The sequence below is a fragment of the Macaca nemestrina genome, chromosome 12, assembly GCF_043159975.1.
Source record: "Macaca nemestrina isolate mMacNem1 chromosome 12, mMacNem.hap1, whole genome shotgun sequence".
In the NCBI taxonomy this organism is placed as follows: Eukaryota; Metazoa; Chordata; class Mammalia; order Primates; family Cercopithecidae; genus Macaca; species Macaca nemestrina.
The window spans coordinates 32,674,910-32,700,277 of record NC_092136.1 but is presented as its reverse complement, the minus strand read 5'-3'; the positions used below and the strand labels follow the sequence as shown (position 1 = coordinate 32,700,277).

Here is a 25,368-nt window from a genome sequence, read left to right as displayed (position 1 = left end):
AAATGTCCTTGGGAATTTACACACTTCTGCAACTGCACTAGAACTTTCGCACTATACTTAAAACATTCTGCAAAGTAAGGTTCACCAAGGAAAAACTCGAGATTCACCAATAACAGTTCCAAATGTTGCCAACTCTGAGCCGTCAGAGTTGTTTGAAAATTTGCACAAGAACAATCGACATTACTACATTGCATTCATAAGGCAAACATGAGGTTTAAAACAAAAACCACCACCACGCAAGGCACATGTACAGAAGGCGCTTCTCCACGATGAACAGACAAGACCCTCATGACTCACCCACAGTCTCAATCCTGCCCAAGCAGAGATCCGGATGGAGGCCTGAGGGTGGCTGCTTCTCCTGGGTAGGGAGCGCGGAAGATTCTAGACACAGCCCAAAAGTCAGGAGGCTCCAGGCCAAAGCAGACCCTTGGCAATGAGAGCAAGGAAGGGTAGGTTAGGCAGGTGGAGGTGCAGGGCAAACCCGTAAGTGGACCCAGGGTGAAAAGATTAGGGCTGCTTCCTAAACAGCCCAACTACACGCTTTTGACTGCTCCGAGTTACCTCAGTGAAGCGCGCCTCTAGCGCCTGTCAGCCCTTCCGGTTCACCTTTTCCCGCGCTGGGACACTTCCGGCTTGAAGGTCATGAGCCTAAGATAGGTGGGTCATCTTGAGCATCTGGGGCAAAATATGATTGATTTTATTTTCTTTTTAAATACAAGCTTCGGAAAAGATCCCTGGATATTTGATGTTTTTCCTTGTTTAAGTATAACATGTATTGGCTTATATATTCCGGTTTTGTTGTTGTTGTTGTTTGTTTGTTTTGAGACGGAGCCTTGCTCTGTCGCCCAGGCTGGAGTGCAGCGGTGCGATCTTGGCTCACTGCAAGCTCCACCTCCCGGGTTTTCACGCCTTTCTCCCGCCTCAGCCTCCCGATATATTCGTTTTTTCAAAAAAGTCTTTGGAAAGATGAAAGAAAAACGAGTAAGTGTTACCTGTGGAGAGCAACGGGAAGCATGTGCATGAGAACAGGAGAGGGAGGGAGACTTCACTGAATAGCTTCATGTGAATGTGTTATTAATTCAAAAAGTAAATATTGGCCGGGTGTGAGGGTTCACTGGCTCATGCCTGTAACCCCAACAATTTGGGAGGCTGAGGCAGGAGGATTACTTGAGGTCAGGAGTTTGATACCAGCCTGGGCAACATGGTAAGACCCCCCCAACTCTACCCAACAAAAATTAGCCGGGCATGGTGGTGTGCGGCTGTAATCCCAGTTACTTGGGAGGCTGAGGCAAGAGAATGGATTGAGCCTGGGAGGTCAAGGCTGCAGTGACCCGAGATGGCACCACTGCACTCCAGCCTGGGTAATGGAGCAAAACTGTCACAAAAAAAAAAAAAAAAAAAAAAAAGTTGCTTAATTTTTAAAGTGAAATATTAGAAAAAAAGGCTGTAGTTCTAGTTATACTGATAATCACACCTATTTTAAGCACCTAACTAATGATATGTTTCAGTATGTTGTGTTGAATAGTTATTCAATACAAATGTAATATGTTTCAGGCCCACATTGTTTTTGCATGCTGCCAAAATGTGAAAGAACTGTTCCCTACCCTCAAATTTTTTTTTTTTTTTTTTTTTTTTTTGAGACAAAATCTCTTTCTTGTCCCCCAGGCTGGAGTGCAATGGCACAATCTCGGCTCACTGCAACCTCCACCTCCCGGGTTCAAGCGATTCTCCTGCCTCAACCTCCCGAGTAACTGGGATTACAGGCGTCTGCCTCCACGCCTGGCTAATTTTTGTATTTTTAGGAGACAGGGTTTCACCATGTTGGCCAGCCTGGTCTCAAACTCTTGACCTCAGTTGATCCACCTGCCTCGGCCTCCCAAAGTGCTGGGATTACAGGCATGAGCCACCACACCCAGCCCCCCGGCCTCAAATTTTTAACCATGTTTTCCAGTAAAAATCTGTCTGAAATTCTTTTTACTCCTTCCCTTTCTCCAGGCCTTTGCCCAGATGTCACCTTTTTAGGGAGAACATTCCTGACTACTCCATAGTAACACTCATGCACATCTCATACTTTAACCCCACCTTGTTTTATTCTCCATAGCACAATCACCATCTCATCTGGTATATTTATTAACTGTATCCTAGGACACAAGCTTCGTGAAAACAGATAAATTTTGTTCACTAGCTTACCAGATTCTAGCACAATGCCTGGCATGCAAATGCCAAATAAATTCAAATGACTGAGTGAACAGACTATGACCTTTCAATCTGATACTTACTAACCATAACAGCTATACTCTAATAATAACTAATATTTATGATAATTTACTATGTGCCAGACAATGAGCTAAGTGTTTTTACATACATCATCTCCTCTTAGTCTCCACAACAATCCTATTACTATGTACTTTTTGCATATTAGAAAACTAAGGCGTAGAGAGGCTAATGAGTTGAACGTAATCACCTCTGAATGACCTTCTAACTCTATGCAATTTCCCTAATGATCAGTGCTATGGTTTGAATGTTTTTGTCCTGTCCACAGTTCATGTCGAAACTTAATCTCCAAAGCAACTGTGTTATGAGGTGTGGCCTTTAGGAGATGATTGAGTCATGAGGGGAGAATAGGATTTGATGCCCTTATAAAAGGGTTTTCAGCCAGCTGTGGTGGCTCACGCCTGTAATCCCAATACTTTAGGAGGCCAAGGTGAGTGGATCACTTGAGGTCGGGAATTCGTGACCAGCCTGGCCAACATAGAGAAACCTTGTCTATACTAAAAATGCAAAAATGAGCCAGGCATGGTGGCAAGTGCCTGTGTAATCCCAGCTGCTCAGGAGGCTGAGGCATAAGAATCACTTGAACCCAGGAGGCAGAGGTTGCAGTGAGCCAAGATTGCACCACTGCACTCCAGCCTGGGTGACAGACTGAGACAGCCTCAAAAAAAAAAAAAAAAAAAAAAAAAAAAAAAAAAAAACAAAAGTAACAACTTAAAAACTTTAAAAGTTAAAGGACTTAACCATTATTTTCACTTTGGGGATATCACTTTCAAGTCATGGTACATGTGAACATTTAAAGAAACCTAACTGTTTCTATCAGTAGTTAGAAACTGCATATATGAGCCAGGAATGGTGGCACACATCTATAGTCCCAGTTGCTTTGGAGGCTGAGGCAGAAGGATCACTTAAGCCCAGGAATTTGAGACTACAGTGAGCTATGATTGCGCTACTGCACTCCAGCCTGGGTGATAGAGAGAGACCTTGTCTCAAAAAACAAAAAACAAGTTTAGAACTCTGTACATCTTCCTCCACTTGCCTGGCATATCCTGACTCTGCCACAACCAGCAGTTCCCTTCACGATTCTTTGTACATGCTGCTTCCTCTGCCTGGATGCTCTTTACTGTCACTAGGCCTATCTAAAAAACACTTTCTCATCCTTTAAATTCCAGTTCACAGGTTCTCTCTTTGAAATTTCATCAACTCTCCACTCCCATCTAAGTAGAACTAATCATTCCCTGCTTGGTACAATCACTCGACTCTACATATCTTTATTGTAGTATTTATCATACGCCCTTGCAATTGTCTGTATACACTTCCTCTCTACTAATAGACTGTGAACTTTTTGAGGACAGAGACTTTGTCATACTTACTTTTAAATCCCCAATGGCTAGCACAGTAAATGGCACATAGCATAGAGATTAAGAGCAAATGGCTTGGTGCAAATCCTGACTCTGCCATGTACTATCTCAGGACATTGGGCAAGGCATTTGACCTCTCTGTGCCTCAAAATCCACATTGGTAAAATGGGAATAATGATACAGTATGATCATCCCTAATCCAAAAATATGCAATCCTAAATATTCTAAAATCTGAAACTTTTTGAGCACCAACGTGATGCTACAAATGGAAAATTCCACACTGGACTTGATATGACAGACTGCCGTCAAAACTTTGTTTCATGCACAAAGTTATTAAAAATACTGCATAAAATCACCATCAGGCTATGTGCATAAGGTGCATAGGAAACATAAATGAATTTTGTGTTTAAATTTGGGTCTCTAACCCGACATATCCCATTGTGTATGTTCAAATATTTCAAAATCCCAAAACCCTGAAATCTGAAACACCAAAGCATTTTGGAGAAAGGATACCCAACCTGTAGTACCTACCTCTAAGATATAAATATGACAGATAAGGTGCACAAAGTGCATAGCACTGTGCTTGGCCGATAGTAAGCATTCAAAAAGTATGAGCTGTTGTATTAATATTAGTATTTTAGAAAGGTCTTGCTCGCCACCCAGGCTGGAGTGCAGTGGCACAATCACCACTAACTGCAACCTCACCCTCCTGGGCCCCAGGGGTTCTGGGCCCCAGTGATCCCCACTTCAGTCTTCTGAGTAGCTGGGACCACAGGCGCACGCCACCATGACCAGCTATTTTGTTTGTTTGTAGAGACAGGGGTCTCCCTGTGTTGCTCAGGCTAGTCTCAAACTCGTGGGCTCAAGCGATCCTTCTGCCTTGACCTCCCAAAGTGCTGGGATTACAGGCGTGAACCACTGTGCCCGACCTTATTATTATTATTCATTATTATTGTCATCACAATTTTTAGGAACTCAGTATGTATAAATTGGTTAAATGAATTCATGAATGAGTAAGCAAAGATATTTTCAATGGCTAATCAGGCATCTAGTTCCAAGCACAGGTAATGGGAAGTTCTTCCTCTTTCTACCACTTGCTCTCTTCTTTCCCTTTTTTCTGTCCCCATTTTTCCCTCTTAGTTAATCTAATGTAACTTTACATATATGCAAATTAAATGCTTTTTTTCCACTACAAAGTCTGTGGGTTTGTGTTTTGGTTTTTGCTTTTTGGGTTTTTGTTTGTTTGTTTTGTGGGGGTTTGAGACAGGGTCTCATTTTGTCACTTAGGCTGGAATGCAGTGGTGCAATCTCGGCTCACCGCAGACTTACCTCCTGGTCTCAAGTGATCCTCCCTCCTCAGCCCCACAAGTAGCTGGGACCACAGGAGTGCACCACCACACCTGACTAATTTTTTTTTTTTTTTCCGAGACAGAGTTTTACTCTGTCACCCAGGCTGGAATACAGTGGCACAATCTCAGCTTACTGCAACCTCCGCCTCCCAGGTTCAAGTGATTCTCCTGCCTCAGCTTCCTGTGTAGCTGGGATTACAGGCCTGTGCCACCATGCTTGGTTAATTTTTGTATTTTTAGTAGAAATGGGGTTTCAATATGTTGGCCAGGCTAGTCTCGAACTCCTGACCTCAACTGATCTGCCCACCTCACCCTCCCAAAGTGCTTGGATTACAGGCATTAGCCACCATGCCTGGCCCCATTTTTTGTATTTTTTTGTATAGACAGGGTTTTGTCGTATTTCCCGGCCTAGTCTCGAACTCCTGAGCATAAACCACCATGCCCCACCTGTGAGTTTTTTAATGAATAGAATGTGAATCTGTATTACAATTTGGAATTATTTTTACACTTAACATAGATTAAAGCCTCAGACTGTCTTAATCCAGTCCTAACCATAATCATCAGAGTGAAAGTATGTCATTTTTACTTGATGTAGTAAAGGGAGTAAGCACATTTACATGTCTCCCATACTAGGTTCTCTATAATCACAGTTTTCATATCCTACACTATTAGATCTAGAGCTAGTTAGAATTGGTTGTGAATAAGCACAGTGACTCCCTAGGAGAATAACATGAGATAATATCTACATCAAAGAATAACTTATATACATGACGTAAATGAATAGGTTTCTGCAGCCTACTTAAATGCTATAGTAAAAACAAGTGAGTGCTTATAACTTGTTATAGTTACAGCACTTACCACATTTCATTATAGTTATTTCTTTCCATGCTTGTGGGCAGAGAATGTATCATATTCATCTTTGTATCTATAACCTCAGCACAGTGCTTGGCACATAACATACATTTAATAAATATTAATGCATAAATATTTATAGTCAGAGTAGCATATAACTTTAAATTTTTCATATAATAATCGGTAGCACCACAAATTGTAGTTGAAATCTTTCTGAAATTTGTTGTATGTACTGAATTTTCACTCTAGTTTTTACTTTGTATATAATATAGTAACATGTCAATTAGCTATTGAATTTTAAGTGTCAATATTAGTATGATGGATTAATCAACTACAAATAATTATCTAGAAGATGTACTACATACACCATGGGAGAGGTTTTATGTGAACTTGTGATTTATTTATTTTATTTAACCTTATTTTAGATATAATGTACATGGGAGAAAAAAACGTTATTGTTGAATTCAAAGTTGCAGTGGGCTATGATCAAGCCACTGCACTTCAGCCTGGGCAACACAGTGAGACTTCATCTATATATTTTAAAAAGTTATTCTTATTATAAAATTGGGAGTAGGCATACTCTTAATAAGACTTTTGCTTTTTTCCTAATAGAATAGGTTTTCTTTTGGGTTTCTAATCCAAAATTTAATGAAAAACAATGAAACAAACTCAACACATTTATAAAATTTATCTTTTTTGGCCCCCTCAACTAACTCCTCTTCTGGACCCCTTTACTTATGTTAATGATGGCACCATCCTTTCAGTTAATTAAGATGGAAACTTCAGAGTAATAGTATACTTCTCTTTCCCTCTCTGTTATTCCTCTCCTCCAAGTTGTAGGCCTAGTCAAGGATTTTGGATGAAGTAGGAGAAGAACAGTGAAGTAATGAGTCCTGGGGTTCCTACTTAAGCACTTGGGTAGATAGTATCATCATTTAATAAAATTGAGAAGGAAAGTCAACACTTTAGGGGCAAAAATTGTTATCAGGATGCCTTTGGCTGCAAGTAACAGAAATATTCAACTTAAATTGAGTTGTCAACAAAGTTATTATCTCAGATACTAGGAAGTCAAGAGATGGAGGATTCCTGATGTGGTTTGTGAAATAATTTGCTCTATTCCTTAGTCTTTTTGTTTTGCCCTCCTCCAGTGTTGGCTCCATCCTCACCTAGGCAGTGAGATTGCTTTTAGTTCTGAGCATCTCATTCATACACAACAACATGAAAAGGAAAAAGAAGGCTGAGTAGTCTAGTGACTACTTAAAAGGGAGAAAAATCTTTCCAGAAACTTCCCAGCAGACATCTGCTCATATCTCATCGGCTCAAACTCATTCACATGCCTATCTTAAACCAATCACTGTCAAAAGGAATGGGATATCCATGACTGGCTTATATAAATCAAGATTTACTCCTAGAGCTGGAGACAGAGCCGTCTTCCCCAATCCACATGGTGAGTAGGGGTATAGAAAACTTAACTGGCTGGGTGCAGTGGTTCACACCTATAATCCCAGCACTTTGGGAGGCCGAGGCGGGCAGATCATGAGGTGAGGAGTTCGAGACCAGCCTGGCCAACATAGTGAAACCCCATCTCTACTAAAAATACAGAAATTAGCCAGCTGTGGTGGCACATACTTGTAGCCCAGCTACTTGGGAGGCTGAGGCAGGAGAATCGCTTGAACCTGGGAGGCAGAGGTTGTGGTAAGCAGAGATCACACCACTGCACTCCAGCCTGGGCAACAGAGCAAGACTCCATCTCAAAAACAAAAAACAAAAAAATTATAACTCTGCCAATAACAAAGAAGGAGAAAATTGAGTTAAATAGACAACCAATAGCATCTGCTACAAAAATCAGTGGTTCTATTTTTGCAGATGTCAAGTTTAAGGTATCTATGCGACATCCACATGGAAAAGTCAAAAAGGCAACTGGAAATGTTGAGTCTGAGGCTTAAAGAAGGGTCTCAGCTAGAAATACAAATTTGGAAGTGAATAACATAATGTGTTTAAACCATGGAACTAGGTTAGATCACCCAGGAAGAAAACATAGAGAAGAGGACCTTAAATTATTCATCTTTAAATCAGAGATAAAACATTATATGTTTTATTGGATTATTATGAGAGTCAGTTGAGACAATGAATATAAAGCACTAGATACACAGTGAAAATTCATTATCTGTTAATCATATGCAAATCAATATCTCTGATAGCCAAATTTCAGTCACAGTAACAGCCTATAAAAAAGATATTTTCTATCAGGTAGGTCCTTCCAAATGTCATACTTCATAGATGACTGCCTACAGCACTAACATTTGTTGTTCTCTCATTCTCTTTTTTTCTGGTATTATTACGATATGAAATGTCTAATTAATTCAAAGTTTTATTTATAAAAAGTTACTAGTATCATGAAGGCATGACCAAAAAACACAAGAAAATGTTCTTAAAATATAAAAAAACACCAACCATAATTTAATCTTAGTGAATCAAAAATTTTATTATCTTCTCATCCCTCAGAGTCTTCATTAGTATCACCAATTGTGAGAATATTGGTTAATATGACATGACACCATTTTGCTAAGATTGTACACTTCTGTAAAGTGATAGATGATCAAGGAAAAAGCTGTATACCAAAATATAAAAGCAAGTTACAAGCATCAACAAGCAATTGATGGGCTTACATATACTGTATACAGAATTCTTCCTAACAAAATCTCATCCTACATCATAATTTAAAGATTGTTCTAACAAGCAATTCCTGGTGATTATTACACTAAAGTGTGTGAACCACTACTGCTATGGAGGAGAACCTCTTGTACCTGGCTATCACAGCTTCTAATCTGAAGCTGTTTTCTGAAACTATTTACCATAATTTTTTTTTTTTTTTGAGACAGAGTCTTGCTCTGTTGCCCAGGCTGGAGTGCAGTGGCATGATCTCAGCTCGAGTGCAGTGGCATGATCTCAGGCTCACTGAAGCCTCTGCCTCCCAGGTTCAAGCAATTCTCGTGCTTCAGCCTCCCAAGTAGCTGAGACCACAGGTGCGCACCACCATGCCCAGCTAATTTTTCTTTTTTTTTTTTTTGGATTTTTAGTAGAGACAGAGTTGCACCATGATAGCCAGCCTGGTCTCAAATTCCTGGCTTCAAGTGATCTGCCAGCCTGGGTCTCCCAAAGTGCTGGGATTACAGACCTGAGCCATGGTATTTACCAAGAAGGTTTTTCTGTTTGTTTTTTGTTTGTTTTGTTTTGTTTTGAGATGGAGTCTTGCTCTGTCACCCAGCTTGGAGTGCAGTAGCGTGATCTCGGCTCACTGCAACCTCCTCCTCCCAGGTTCAAACGATTCTCTTGCCTCAGCCTCCTGTAGAGCTGGGATTATAGATGCATGCCACCACATCTGGCTAATTTTTGTATTTTTAGTAGACATGGGCCTTCACCATATTGGCCAGGCTGTTTTCAAACTCCTGACCTCAGGTGATCCACTTGCCTCGGCCTCCCAAAGTGCTGGTATTACAGGCGTGAGCCACCGCACCTGGCCAGTATTTACCATAATTTTTGATACTAGTTTGTCTTCACTAATAACTAATGTACTAAACAGCATGCACCTTTTATTAAATATTAACAAATCACTTATCAGTTTAGTTCATAGGATTCAATTATTTAGTCAATTCCATAAGGGAACATATAAAATTGAATTTTTATACCTTTAGCTTGACTAGATCTTGAACTTTGTATAGTGCCATGAAATTGCAGCTATCCTATATTGCCATGCCGGAAATAGTATGCGTTAATCAATTATCCTAGATAGTATAATGTGACATAATGCTATAGATTTTTCTTTATATTTGAATATTAGACTGCTAATCATGTCTGGATATCTTTAACTAAGTTATGATCTAAAAGGGCAGTATGTAATTATTTTGTGGGTAATTTATTAAACCTGGTTTTTTTTGTTTTGTTTTGTTTTGTTTTGTTTTTTAATTTATTTATTATTATTATACTTTAAGTTGTAGGGTACATGTGCATAACGTGCAGGTTTGTTACATATGTATACTTGTGCCATGTTGGTGTGCTGCACCCATCGACTCGTCATTTACATCAGGTATAACTCCCAATGCAATCCCTCCCCCCTCCCCCCTCCCCATGATAGGCCCCTGTGTGTGATGTTCCCCTTCCTGAGTCCAAGTGATCTCATTGTTCAGTTCCCACCTATGAGTGAGAACATGCGGTGTTTGGTTTTCTGTTCTTGTGATAGTTTGCTAAGAATGATGGTTTCCAGCTGCATCCATGTCCCTACAAAGGACGCAAACTCATCCTTTTTGATGGCTGCATAGTATTCCATGGTGTATATGTGCCACATTTTCTTAATCCAATCTGTCACTGATGGACATTTGGGTTGCTTCCAAGTCTTTGCTATTGTGAATAGTGCTGCAATAAACATACGTGTGCATGTGTCTTTATAGCAGCATAATTTATAATCCTTTGGGTATATACCCAGTAATGGGATGGCTGGGTCATATGGTACATCTAGTTCTAGATCCTTGAGGAATCGCCATACTGTTTTCCATAATGGTTGAACTAGTTTACAATCCCACCAACAGTGTAAAAGCGTTCCTATTTCTCCACATCCTCTCCAGCACCTGTTGTTTCCTGACTTTTTAATGATCGCCATTCTAACTGGTGTGAGATGGTATCTCATTGTGGTTTTGATTTGCATTTCTCTGATGGCCAGTGATGATGAGCATTTTTTCATGTGTCTGTTGGCTGTATGAATGTCTTCTTTTGAGAAATGTCTGTTCATATCCTTTGCCCACTTTTTGATGGGGTTGTTTGTTTTTTTCTTGTAAATTTGTTGGAGTTCTTTGTAGGTTATGGATATTAGCCCTTTGTCAGATGTGTAGATTGCAAAAATTTTCTCCCATTCTGTAGGTTGCCTGTTCACTCTGATGGTAGTTTCTTTTGCTGTGCAGAAGCTCTTTAATTTAATGAGATCCCATTTGTCAATTTTGGCTTTTGCTGCCGTTGCTTTTGGTGTTTTAGACATGAAGTCTTTGCCCATGCCTATGTCCTGAATGGTACTACCTAGGTTTTCCTCTAGGATTTTTATGGTATTAGGTCTAACATTTAAATCTCTAATCCATCTTGAATTAATTTTCGTATAAGGGGTAAGGAAAGGATCCAGTTTCAGCTTTCTACTTATGGCTAGCCAATTTTCCCAGCACCATTTATTAAATAGGGAATCCTTTCCCCATTTCTTGTTTCTCTCAGGTTTGTCAAAGATCAGATGGCTGTAGATGTGTGGTATTATTTCTGAGGACTCTGTTCTGTTCCATTGGTCTATATCTCTGTTTTGGTACCAGTACCATGCTGTTTTGGTTACTGTAGCCTTGTAGTATAGTTTGAAGTCAGGTAGCGTGATGCCTCCAGCTTTGTTCTTTTGACTTAGGATTGTCTTGGAGATGCGGGCTCTTTTTTGGTTCCATATGAACTTTAAAGCAGTTTTTTCCAATTCTGTGAAGAAACTCATTGGTAGCTTGATGGGGATGGCATTGAATCTATAAATTACCTTGGGCAGTATGGCCATTTTCACGATATTGATTCTTCCTATCCATGAGCATGGTATGTTCTTCCATTTGTTTGTGTCCTCTTTTATTTCACTGAGCAGTGGTTTGTAGTTCTCCTTGAAGAGGTCCTTTACATCCCTTGTAAGTTGGATTCCTAGGTATTTTATTCTCTTTGAAGCAATTGTGAATGGAAGTTCATTCCTGATTTGGCTCTCTGTTTGTCTGTTACTGGTGTATAAGAATGCTTGTGATTTTTGCACATTAATTTTGTATCCTGAGACTTTGCTGAAGTTGCTTATCAGCTTAAGGAGATTTTGGGCTGAGACAATGGGGTTTTCTAAATATACAATCATGTCATCTGCAAACAGGGACAGTTTGACTTCTTCTTTTCCTAACTGAATACCCTTGATTTCTTTCTCTTGCCTAATTGCCGTAGCCAGAACTTCCAACACTATGTTGAATAGGAGTGGTGAGAGAGGGCATCCCTGTCTTGTGCCGGTTTTCAAAGGGAACGTTTCCAGTTTTTGCCCATTCAGTATGATATTGGCTGTGGGTTTGTCATAAATAGCTCTTATGATTTTGAGGTACGTTCCATCAATACCGAATTTATTGAGCGTTTTTAGCATGAAGGGCTGTTGAATTTTGTCAAAAGCCTTTTCTGCATCTATTGAGATAATCATGTGGTTCTTGTCTTTGGTTCTGTTTATATGCTGGATTATGTTTATTGATTTGCGAATGTTGAACCAGCCTTGCATCCCAGGGATGAAGCCCACTTGATCATGGTGGATAAGCTTTTTGATGTGTTGCTGAATCCGGTTTGCCAGTATTTTATTGAGGATTTTTGCATCGATGTTCATCAGGGATATTGGTCTAAAATTCTCTTTTTTTGTTATGTCTCTGCCAGGCTTTGGTATCAGGATGATGTTGGCCTCATAAAATGAGTTAGGGAGGATTCCCTCTTTTTCTATTGATTGGAATAGTTTCAGAAGGAATGGTACCAACTCCTCCTTGTACCTCTGGTAGAATTCAGCTGTGAATCCATCTGGTCCTGGACTTTTTTTGGTTGGTAGGCTATTAATTATTGCCTCAATTTCAGAGCCTGCTATTGGTCTATTCAGGGATTCAACTTCTTCCTGGTTTAGTCTTGGAAGAGTGTAAGTGTCCAGGAAATTATCCATTTCTTCTAGATTTTCCAGTTTATTTGCGTAGAGGTGTTTATAGTATTCTCTGATGGTAGTTTGTATTTCTGTGGGGTCGGTGGTGATATCCCCTTTATCATTTTTAATTGCATCGATTTGATTCTTCTCTCTTTTCTTCTTTATTAGTCTTGCTAGTGGTCTGTCAATTTTGTTGATCTTTTCAAAAAACCAACTCCTGGATTCATTGATTTTTTGGAGGGTTTTTTGTGTCTCTATCTCCTTCAGTTCTGCTCTGATCTTGGTTATTTCTAGCCTTCTGCTAGCTTTCGAATGTGTTTGCTCTTGCTTCTCTAGTTCTTTTAATTGTGATGTTAGAGTGTCAATTTTAGATCTTTCCTGCTTTCTCTTGTGGGCATTTAGTGCTATAAATTTCCCTCTACACACTGCTTTAAATGTGTCCCAGAGATTCTGGTATGTTGTATCTTTGTTCTCATTGGTTTCAAAGAACATCTTTATTTCTGCCTTCATTTCGTTATGTACCCAGTAGTCATTCAGGAGCAGGTTGTTCAGTTTCCATGTAGTTGAGCGGTTTTGATTGAGTTTCTTAGTCCTGAGTTGTAGTTTGATTGCACTGCGGTCTGAGAGACAGTTTGTTATAATTTCTGTTCTTGTACATTTGCTGAGGAGTGCTTTACTTCCAATTACGTGGTCGATTTTGGAGTAAGTACGATGTGGTGCTGAGAAGAATGTATATTCTGTTGATTTGGGGTGGAGAGTTCTATAGATGTCTATTAGGTCTGCTTGCTGCAGAGATGAGTTCAATTCCTGGATATCCTTGTTAACTTTCTGTCTCGTTGATCTGTCTAATGTTGACAGTGGAGTGTTGAAGTCTCCCATTATTATTGTATGGGAGTCTAAGTCTCTTTGTAAGTCTCTAAGGACTTGCTTTATGAATCTGGGTGCTCCTGTATTGGGTGCATATATATTTAGGATAGTTAGCTCTTCCTGTTGAATTGATCCCTTTACCATTATGTAATGGCCTTGTCTCTTTTGAACTTTGATGGTTTAAAGTCTGTTTTATCAGAGACTAGTATTGCAACCCCCGCTTTTTTTTGTTCTCCATTTGCTTGGTAAATCTTCCTCCATCCCTTTATTTTGAGCCTATGTATGTCTCTGCGTGTGAGATGGGTCTCCTGAATACAGCAGACTGATGGGTCTTGACTCTTTATCCAGTTTGCCAGTCTGTGTATTTTAATTGGAGCATTTAGTCCATTTACATTTAACGTTAAGATTGCTATGTGTGAACTTGGTCCTGCCATTATATTAACTGGTAATTTTGCTCGTTAGTTGATGCAGTTTCTTCCTAGCCTTGATGGTCTTTACATTTTGGCATGTTTTTGCAATGGCTGGTACCAGTTGTTCCTTTCCATGTTTAGTGCTTCCTTCAGGGTCTCTTGTAAGGCAGGCCTAGTGGTGACAAAATCTCTAAGCATTTGCTTATCTGTAAAGGATTTTATTTCTCCTTCACTTATGAAACTTAGTTTGGCTGGATATGAAATTCTGGGTTTAAAATTCTTTTCTTTAAGAATGTTGAATATTGGCCCCCACTCTCTTCTGGCTTGGAGAGTTTCTGCCGAGAGATCTGCTGTTAATCTGATGGGCTTCCCTTTGTGGGTAACCCGACCTTTCTCTCTGGCTGCCCTTAAGATTTTTTCCTTCATTTCAACTTTGGTGAATCTGGCAATTATGTGTCTTGGAGTTGCTCTTCTCGAGGAGTATCTTTGTGGCGTTCTCTGTATTTCCTGGATTTGAATGTTGGCCTGCCCTACTAGGTTGAGGAAGTTCTCCTGGATGATATCCTGAAGAGTGTTTTCCAACTTGGTTCCATTTTCCCCCTCACTTTCAGGCACCCCAATCAGACGTAGATTTGGTCTTTTTACATAATCCCATACTTCTTGCAGGCTTTGTTCATTTCTTTTTCTTCTTTTTTCTTTTGGTTTCTCTTCTCACTTCATTTCATTCATTTGATCCTCAATCGCTGATACTCTTTCTTCCAGTTGATCGAGTCGGTTACTGAAGCTTGTGCATTTGTCACGTATTTCTCGTGTCATGGTTTTCATTTCTTTCATTTCGTTTAGGACCTTCTCTGCATTAATTACTCTAGCCATCAATTCTTCCACTTTTTTTTCAAGATTTTTAGTTTCTTTACGCTGGGTACGTAATTCTTCCCTTAGCTCTGAGAAATTTGATGGACTGAAGCCTTCTTCTCTCATCTCGTCAAAGTCATTCTCCGTCCAGCTTTGATCCGTTGCTGGCGATGAGCTGCGCTCCTTTGCCGGGGGAGATGCGCTCTTATTTTTTGAATTTCCAGCTTTTCTGCCCTGCTTTTTCCCCATCTTTGTGGTTTTATCTGCCTCTGGTCTTTGATGATGGTGATGTACTGATGGGGTTTTGGTGTAGGTGTCCTTCCTGTTTGATAGTTTTCCTTCTAACAGTCAGGACCCTCAGCTGTAGGTCTGCTGGAGATTGCTTGAGGTCCACTCCAGACCCTGTTTGCCTGGGTATCAGCAGCAGAGGCTGCAGAAGATAGAATATTTCTGAACAGCAAGTGTACCTGTCTGATTCTTGCTTTGGAAGCTTCCTCTCAGGGGTGTACTCCACCCTGTGAGGTGTGGGGTGTCAGACTGCCCCTAGTGGGGGATGTCTCCCAGTTAGGCTACTCAGGGGTCAGGGACCCACTTGAGCAGGGAGTCTGTCCCTTCTCAGATCTCAACCTCCGTGTTGGGAGATCCACTGCTCTCTTCAAAGCTGTCAGACAGAGTCGTTTGCGTCTGCAGAGGCTTCTGCTGTGTTTGTTATTGTTTACTGTGCCCTGTCCCCAGAGGTGGAGTCTACAGAGACAGGCAGGTTTCCTTGAGCTGCTGTGAGCTCCACCCAGTTCGAGCTTCCCAGCGGCTTTGTTTACCTACTTAAGCCTCAGCAATGGCGGGCGCCCCTCCCCCAGCCTCGCTGCTGCCTTGCCGGTAGACCACAGACTGCTGTGCTAGCAATGAGGGAGGCTCCGTGGGCGTGGGACCCTCCCGGCCAGGTGTGGGATATGATCTCCTGGTGTGCCTGTTTGCTTAAAGCGCTGTATTGCGGTGGGAGTTACCCGCTTTTCCAGGTGTTGTGTGTCTCAGTTCCCCTGGCTAGGAAAAGGGATTCCCTTCCCCCTTGCGCTTCCCAGGTGAGGCGATGCCTCGCCCTGCTTCAGCTCTCGCTGGTCGGGCTGCAGCAGCTGACCAGCACCGATCGTCCGGCACTCCCCAGTGAGATGAACCCAGTACCTCAGTTGAAAATGCAGAAATCACCAGTCTTCTGTGTGGCTCGTGCTGGGAGTTGGAGACTGGAGCTGTTCCTATTCGGCCATCTTGCTCCGCCTTTTGTTTTGTTTTGTTTTTGTTTTTGTTTTTGTTTTTTTGAGACAGAGTCTTGCTCTGTCACCCAGGCTAGAGTCCAGTGGCACAATCTCAGCTCATTGCTACCTCCCCATCCCAGGCTCAAGCAATTCTTCTGCCTTAGCCTCCTGAATAGCTGAGACTACAGGCGTATGCCACAGCACCCAGCTAATTGGTTTTTTTTAGTAGAGACAGGGTTTCACCATGTTGACCAGGCTAGTCTCAAACTCCCGACCTCAAGTGATCCACCCACCTCGCCTCCCAAAGTGCTGGGATTACAGGCTTGAGCCACTACACCCAGCCTAAACCTGGTATTCTTGTCAATTGAAGACATCATTTCTTTTTCGTTTTTCTTTTTCTTTTTTTTTTTTTTTTTTGAGACAATATCTCACTCTGTTGCCCAGGCTGGGGTGCAGTGACACAATCACAGCTCACTGCAACCTCTGCCTCCCAAGATCAAGTGATTCTCCTGCCTCAGCCTCCTGAGTAGCTGGAACTACAGGCGCACACCACCACACTCCGCTAATTTTTGTATTTTTAGTAGATACAGGGTTTCACCCAAGCAGGTCTCGAACTCCTGGACTCAGGTGATCTGCCTGCCTCAGCCTCCAACAGTGCTGGGATTACAGGTGTGAGCCACTGGTGCCAGCCAAAGATATAATTTCTAGTAACTTTTCATAGTCAAGAGTTTTCTTTACAAACTAGAAGTGAGTGCTTAAAACACTAGGGGTGACCAGGAGATTTGAATTAGCTCAGTTTTCACATTAATAGCCAACTGACCCTACCTTTTGCCTATTTCAAATACTGAACTATTCCTTTGTGCAATAAGACAAGTTTTTCCCAGAGATAGTGAATGGGTTGCCCTGAGCCTTCCATATTCTCTTCCTTCTTCTTATTTTCACACTGTGGTTAAAGCTGTAGTCCATTTGTTTTATGATAGTCTCTAATGTAAAAACAAACAAACAAGATTTAGTCTATAACCTCAAAACAAAGGTTTACTTAAGCTCTGTTTGGATGCTTTTGATTCAAAGTAGGAATATTCCTCATTGAGTATTTACATTGCGATTAAAAAGAGACTCCACTAATGCCAAAGTATGTAGTGAATGTTCATCCTCTGCCCAACCTTCACCTGCTTCTTCCTCTAAAATTAGTTCAGAATATAGATTAAACACTTACCTGTTCTTTCCCTGACTCAAACTGCAGAATAAAGGAGTGGGTATAGAGACAACCCACCTTAAGAGAACAGAAAAAAAGTCATCAGAAAGTAGTTCCGTCTCTGCAATCATTGATACACTAATTCGAACATACAGAATCTTATATCTCAAAGAAGGCTCTTCCATTACTCAGCCTGAATAGAGTGAGTTACTAACAATAGTGTCCCGGCCTTGAGAGTGAAAAAATGAGGCAGTTTCCCAGATAATTAATTCAATTTCCCTTTCAGTTCTCTTCAATTAATGATATAGACATATCTTCCACATCTTATTTTCTGCTTTTCATGTTAATGCTATTTGAACTTTTATTTGATGTTCATAAACAAGTAATACCATTTATATACCTAAAGATTGCTTACAAACTTTCCAAGGTCACAGACTCCCTTTATTTCAATCATAGTAAATCCCTCTGACATTAATAAGCATTCCACATAAGTAAGAAAAGGATGAAAGAGCTCTTAAAACTTATACTGCTATAAAATATACTAAAATGCTTGCTGGGCCCCTTTATTCAGAGAGTTCAGTGAGTCAAGTGTAAGAAACTGTTTCCAAAATGTGGGTCTAAGTTAAACAAAAATATAAAACACAAAGCCAACTTGAGGTAATTTTCTGAAGAACATTCTTCAGATCAGATTTATCTACCATACAAATTGATATTTTGGCTAAATGCGGCTTGAAATACCCATATGAAGTCAGTTAAAAATTTCACAAGACATAGCAAGAGAGACCTAGAGCAGTCTTGGGAAAGCTATGGTATTGTTTTTCAGTTAATTTCCACATATTTATGCCTCTCCCCATTGCTCCCGATCAGCCCTCTGAGCCACCAAGTGCTTCTCTGTGGAGACTCAACTGGAGCTGACCAGTGACAGGCCTATACTGAAGTATAGCATTAAAGCATTTTAGAGCCAGAAGGAAATAAAATTCTCAATCCAAACTACAATGCCAATAATTAAAGCGCAAAGATTTCAAATACTTTTCCCAAAGTTAAACAAGCTATAACTAATTCCAAATCCGTGGTTCATTTTGTGGCCTTTGCAGGATCTAAGACCCATTTTTGGAAAGTCCTCTTTTCTTGTTATGAAGTAGTAAACTAATTTGACCCAAGATAATAATAGGTTTAACTCACATTGCCCTATGTGAACTTCCTAATATGTGTATAATCTTTGCTGTAAGCAGAAAACTAGTTAAAGGAGGTTAAAAATCCAAGTTTATTTCCATTATTGGTTGTAGCTATTTTTGTGAAAGCCAAACCTCTTAAAATATCACTTAGATTCCTGTTGATTTGTGTTGACACAAAGGAGACACAGGAAAAATCATGGAGAAAAAAGCTAGTCACTGGCCAGGCACGGTGGCTCACCCCTATAATCCCAGCACTTTGGGAGGCTGAGGCAGGGGGGCATCCCTTGAGCCCAGGAGTTCAAGACCTGCCTGGGCAACATGGAAACCCCATCTCTACATAAAATATAAAAATTATCCAGGCGAGGTGGTGCACACTTGTAATCCCAGCTACTCGGGAGGCTGAGGAGGGAGGATTGCTTGATCCTGGGAGGCAGAGGTTGCAGTGAGCCGAGATCATGCCACTGCACTCTATCCTGGCAGCCTAGGTGACAGACAAGACCTGTCGCAAAAAAAAAAAAAAAAAAAGGAGAGAAAGAAAGAAAGAAGCAAGAGAAAAGTCTTCTAAGCAGCCTTTTTTCAGGTGGTTAGCCTCCCCAGGTCCAAATCACAGAGCTGGCCTTAAAGGCAAAATGGTTAGGAAATTCTTAGTCAGGATTATGTGAGGTAAAAGGCCAGCACAGTTAAGAATTCTGATCTGATAGGTCTAACATGGGCCCCAGGCAGACAGAATTTGAAAAAGCATCTGTTTGATTCTGGTACTAAGCTGCCACGGTTTGCCACAGTTACTACGGGACTGAGTGAAGGAGACGAACGCAGAAATGAAAACTTAAGATAAAATAATTTGTTTTAAAGAAGGGGTTCAGGGAAGAAAAGGACTCCCTACTTCTAGTGAGCAAGGGCAGCCACCCTGAGCTTCTACAGCCCTTTGTATTTATTGGGTAGAAAGAGCAGGGAGGAGGCGGTAACGACTGGTCAGCTGCTTGATTGATCACAAGTTCACATTATTGCTAACAGGCTTCAAATATACCTAATCACAAGAAACACTGCGCTTGGGCGTGACTGCCCTCAGCATTCCTTCTGGGCAGCGGACGCAGTTTGTCAGTTTGCCAACATCCTACATTTATGAAAACAGTTTGCTGTTTACTCATATAGCTTCCGGTGGTATACTGAGTTGATCACAACCCTCACTCTTTCGACTTGCAACACTAACCCCTGCTGATAATGAAAGGAAATAAAGGAAAATCTCTAGACCCGTGGAAAACATTCTGAAATTGAAGAGTAAGAGCTACCTAGAAATTAGGCCAAAAAAGTTTTTCTGGAAAGGGCCAGATAGTAAATATTTAGGTTTTGCATGCCATATATAAAGCTTGTCCAACCCATGGCTTGCAGGCTGCATGCAGCCCAGGACAGCTTTGAATGTGGCCCAACACAAATTCATAAACTTTCTTACAACATGATGGGATTGTTTTTTTTTGCAACTTTTTTTTTTAGCTCAGAAGTTATTGTTAGCGTTAGTGTATTTTATGTATGGTCCAAAATGATTCTTCTTGTTCCAGTGTGACCCAGGGAAGTCAAAAGATTGGACACCCCTGCCATATATCCTGTGTCACAACTCTGTCCTGCTTTCTGGCAAGAAAGCAACTACTGTAGCCTGAATTGTGCAAAAGTAGCCACAGGTACTATGTAAATGAATGGATGTGGCTATATTACAATAAAACTTAGTGCAAAAACAGGCAACTTTAGTTTGTCTGCCCTGACCAAGAATAATCAGAAGAATGTTTCCCTCTAAAATAAATTCACTAGAAAAGCATGTTTAGAGAAAAGTTTAGAAAATTTTCTGATTCTTTTTCTCAATAAGATCCAATAATAAATTGCATTTATGAGAATGAAATAAACATTTATAAAAATGAAACAATTTGAGAACAGAAAAGACTGGATTTAAACCATGATTCCCAAAATTAAAAGCATGTGTACAACAGTTGGAAGCAGAATTAGTAGATCAGAAGGCAACTCAGAAATTTAACCAAATTAAAGAAAGGATAAAGGAAAAAAACATATGAGAATAATTTTGGATGGAAGAAATTAAAATGGAAGAAAAAGTCGTTGAATAAGAATTCCTAAAAGGGAAAATAATATACAGAAAAGAAGGAATAACCAATTATAAGAAAAAAAAGTCTTTCTATGCTGATAATTTAGCATGAGTGGGGAGTAGGGAACACGTTGGATAAAACAAGATAGGCCATGTGGGCCGGGCGCAGTGGCTCAAGCCTGTAATCCCAACACTTTGGGAGGCCAAGGCAAACAGATCACTTGAGATCACTTCGAGACCAGCCTGGCCAACATGGTGAAACCCAGTCTCTACTAAAAATACAAAAATTAGCCAGGCGTGGTGGGATGTGCCTGTAGTCTCAGCTATTCAGGAGGGTAAGGCAGGAGAATTGCTTGAACCTGGGAGGCGGACGTTGCAGTGAGCCAAGATTGTGCCATCGTACTGCAGCCTAGGAGACAGAGTGAGACTCCGTCCAAAAAAAAAAAAAAAAAAGGCCATGAATTGATAATTGTTGAAGCCAAGCGATGAATACTATTCTTCCTGCTTTTATAAGATAAGAAATATTTTTCTACCTTTGTAAGTTTATCTAAGAAAAAAACTTCTAAAGTATTATGGTTTTCCGTAATTATGAAATAATATATGTTAATTGTTTAATGCCAAATAAAGTACACAAAACTCTAATTTATAATCCTACTACTCAGACATTACTCCTATTAATATTTTCATTATCTATTCTGCCAGTACTTTTTTCTATTCACATATAGGTCTATAAAATGGAAATCATTCTATACATACTGCCTTGTATCTTGCTTTTTCTTGCATCATATAATAGATAGAATTCCATTTTAACCTTATTAATTAGGCCCAGTAAAAAATATGTGTTTGACATTCTCCTAAAGGCTATATTTACAGGCTCATTATGATTTTGCAGCTAAACTTCAACTAATATGGTAGAGAAACATTTAAATGTAATGCAAAACTTAAACATTATAAGCATCCAGGACAATTTAGGGATAAAATATGATGACTTCAACAGAAGTAAGGTTAAGGGAACGTGCGTTCTTGTATGCAAGCAACTGAAATCAGCTCTGGCTAACATAAGCAGAAGAGAATTTATTGGTAGGATATTGTGAGCTCACAAAATAAGAAGGCTGGAGGAATAGATCCAGAAAATGGCAGAAGCTAAATGAGCCTGAGCAGCAAGAGCCACAACCCAGACAATAATAGAGGAAGAGTCTGGTTAGGACGCTAGGGGGCAGAGAGGGGTCACACACAGGACTGGACTGTAGACTTGCTGTCTTGAGCATTACAAGTAATTCCTGAATTCTTTCTGCATCTGTATGTCAATCCCTGGGTTGGAGTTTCCAGATCCTGGTGCCTAGATAAGGTGCCCTTACCCTTGCTGCCACAAATCAGGGAAAAGAAACATCACCACTCTTTGGTTTCAGTAGTGGAAGGCAGACCCTGCATCCCACTAGAGTTAAACACAACAGAGAATTGCCCCTAAATAGGAAGGAAGGTGGATGGGAGGAATATATACATTTCTTTGGTTCTCGTCTTAATATTCATGACAAAAGAATTACTGTGTGATCATGACCTAATCCTTGACTTTTAATCTTCTCCTTTAAATAATAAGAACAATACTTGCTCCTACTAGCTTCATTGATATGTTGTAAAGATAAATGATTTAATATCTGCTTACCATCCTGAATACCTTAGGAAAAGCATGCATCGTAGGTACAAGTTATTTTAATTAGGGAAATTATAATTAGTAAAGATCACAACATCTGCTGTGCTTCAGACATAGATAATAATAAATGTTACTTACTCAAAGATATTGGACACTGCAGATATTTTGCTCTAACTTCATTATATTGTATGTAAGCTGCAGTCTTAAAACTGTATTAATTTTTAGTTAACTCTTAAACTTTTTAATGTAAAATACAGTTCCAAGGATTGCAATTGGAGAGGGGAAGAAAGATGCATAGATTGTTCAGTTGGTTGGATCTGTTACATTAATTTCACAATCTGTGAAGGAGTGGATTGCCCCTTGAATGGTAATGGAAAATTAGTTTCTTTATTTCTTCATTAAGACTGTGGGAGGAAAATTAATACTGTCTTCAGCTTTTCCAAATTAATAGAATATATCTTTATTAAAATGATGAATATACATGACTACTTGCTTTTTGGTTGAGAGACTCTCTAACTCATGGAATAACTGAACTTAAAGCCAAGCTTTAGAAATCATCTTTTTAGAAAACTGAGGTTCAATTAGGCTAAATTATTTACCCAAAGTCACACAATTCATTAAAAACAGAACAAAACTAGTAAATTGGGTTCCTGACTCTTAACCCAGTGCTCTTTCTAATTCAGCACGCCCTTTAAAGAGGGCAAAAATAAATTACTTTATTATCGTTTTCACTTTTAGTTTCTATGCCCTGAGGATTAGAAACCCCTAATATAGAATAATAAGAGAAAATATGTAACTTTGCCTGATTTTCTTTTTGTGGGATTCAAGTGGAAAGAAATAGAGCCACTATCTTAGAAATGGCCAACTTTGGATACAACCCTTAAGTCAAGTCTTTCTTTAACTCCCCCCTTCTCCATTTTATACTCCTACACAGCCCCAATTCCCTGTTAACTCATTCCTCTCCCAGCATCCTTCTTCATTAAAATTCTTCTGAGGCCAGGTGCAGTAGCTCACGCCTATAATCCCAGCACTTGGGGAGGCTGAGGCGGGGGGATCACTTGAAATCAGGAGTTTGAGACCAGCCTGGCCAACATGGTGAAACCCCATCTCTACTAAGAATGCAAAAATTAGCTAGGCATGGTGGCACAGTGGCATGCCCCTGTAATCCCAGCTACATGGGACAGAATGACAGAGCAAGACTGTCTCAAAAAAAAAAAAAAAAAAAAAACCTCTTCTGAGATTTTATTTACTACTTTAAGTATATGTGATGCATACACACACATGTAGATGTACCCACAACCCATTTTTTAAGGAAATAAAGCATAACATTGGAGCCTCTTCTTTATCTTTCCCTGATTACATCTTCTCTCCCTTGCTCAGAAGTTAACTAGTCACTCTCCTGTAATTTCTTTTCTATCATTTTTTTGCTTGTCCTTACAGTTTTATTACATGTGCATGCATTCCTAATCAATACATTGTTTAGTTTGTGCATGCTTTCAAACTTTACATAATATTGGCATAAACATACATGTTCTGAACTTCCATTTTCACTCAATATTTCATTTGTTAAGAATTGTTATATACATTGATGCATACTGCCTTAGCATATTTGTTTTCAGTACTGTATTGCGTGCCATTAGATGTGTGTTAGTCTGTTTGCATTGCCGTAAAGGAATACCTTAGACTGGGTAATTTATAAAGAAAAGAGGTTTATTTGGCTCATGGTTAGGCAGGCTATCCAAACAGCATGGCACCAGCATCGGCTTCAGGTGAGGCCTCAGGAAACTTAAAATTATGTCAGAAGGCAAAGGGGCAGCCGGCATATCATGAGGCAAGAGCAAGCAGGAGACACAGGGAGGAGGTGCTAGACTCTTTTAAACAACCAGATCTCACATGAACACATAGAATGAGAACTCATTACTATGAGGACAGCACCAAGCCATTCATGAGGGATCCACCCTCATGACCCAAACATCTCCCACTAGGCCTACCTCCAGCATTGCAGATTACATTTTAACAAGAGATTTGTAGGGGACAAAACATGTAAACCATATCAGATGAATCTACCAAAATATATTCTATTCTATTTCCATTCTTCTGTTGATGGTAACGGTTGACTTTTTTTTTTTTTTTTTTTTTTTTTTTTTTTTTTTTTGGTATTACAAACAATGCTGCCAGAATATTTTTGTACCTGTCTCTTACTGAAGGAGGTGTGAGTGCTCCAGTTGCTGAGTGGTAAGTTATGGGCATCTTCAAATTTGAAATCATGACAAATGGTTTTCTGGATATATTTTTAACAATTTTGCTCCACTTAGCAGTGATTTTTAGTTCCCATTGGCCTATGTCCTTGTTAATACTTGGAAGTGTCAGATTTTTTCATTTCTTCTAATCAACAGTAGTTTTATTTTATTAATACATTGATCTCATGAATGGCAGGGTGCGGTGGCTCACGACTAGCACTTTGCAAGGCCAAGGTGGGAGGATCACTTGAGGCCAAGAGTTCGAGACCAGCTTGAGCAACATGGTGAAACTCCATCTCTACCAAAAATACAAAAATTAATCAGGCATGGTGGTGCATGCCTGTAGTCCCAGCTACTCAGGAGGCTAAGGTGGGAGGATTGCCTGAGCCTGCAAGTGGAGTTTGCAGTGAGCCAACATTGTGCCACTGCACTCCAGCCTGGGCAACAGAGAAAGAGCCTATCTCAAAAAAAGAAAAAGAAAAAGAAAAAAAAAATGTAACTGAAATTTAACAAATCTTTCACTTATGAATGTAGGCAACAAACCACAGTCGAATACCTATCGCTTTGTCACCAAAGAAAATCCCATTTAGAAAAAAGGAATAATAAGGAATAATAACATTTAGCATGTTTTTATATATTTATTGGCCATTCTGAATTTTCCTCTGAATATTTTAATTAGGTAGTTTGTCTTTTTATTGATTTGTAGTTCTTTATATATTTTGAACATCATTGTTTGCCAATTTTCTGTTTTGAAACTATTTCTTTCTTTTTGCGAATTGTCTTTTCAATTTTTTCAGTTTGTCCTTTGCTGAAAAAATATAATTTATCAATATTTTTCATTGAGAACATGTTTTTAGTGTTTTAAAAATTCCTTCTTCCCTTGATGTCATATATGAATTTATAAATATTCTTGTATATTTGTTTCTAAATGTTTTAAAGTTTTGCTTTTCACATGAAGTCTCTTTTTTTTCCTGCAGCCTCAATCTCCTGAGCTCAAGCAATCCTCCCACCTCAGCCTTCTGAGTAGCTGGGACAACAGGGGTGCACCACTACATGCAATGAATTTTTTAATTTTTTATAGAGATGGAGTCCCACTATAT

The 25,368-nt window shown here is 39.8% G+C and overlaps 1 protein-coding gene across 5 annotated transcripts in view; it reads right to left on the bottom strand.

Moving 5' to 3' along the window:
- Positions 1 to 25,368, bottom strand: part of LOC105471513 (coiled-coil domain containing 73) — a 265,590-nt gene that overhangs the window by 167,415 nt on the left and 72,807 nt on the right. For 2 of the 5 annotated variants that reach the window (XM_011724001.2, XM_011724005.2), the window contains exon 1: positions 298 to 545. The exons of the other annotated variants lie outside the window; for them this stretch is intronic. The gene's annotated coding sequence lies outside the window, so the exon portion shown is untranslated. Of the gene's footprint in view, positions 1 to 297; positions 546 to 25,368 lie in introns of those variants that run through there. 5 annotated transcript variants of the gene reach the window in all.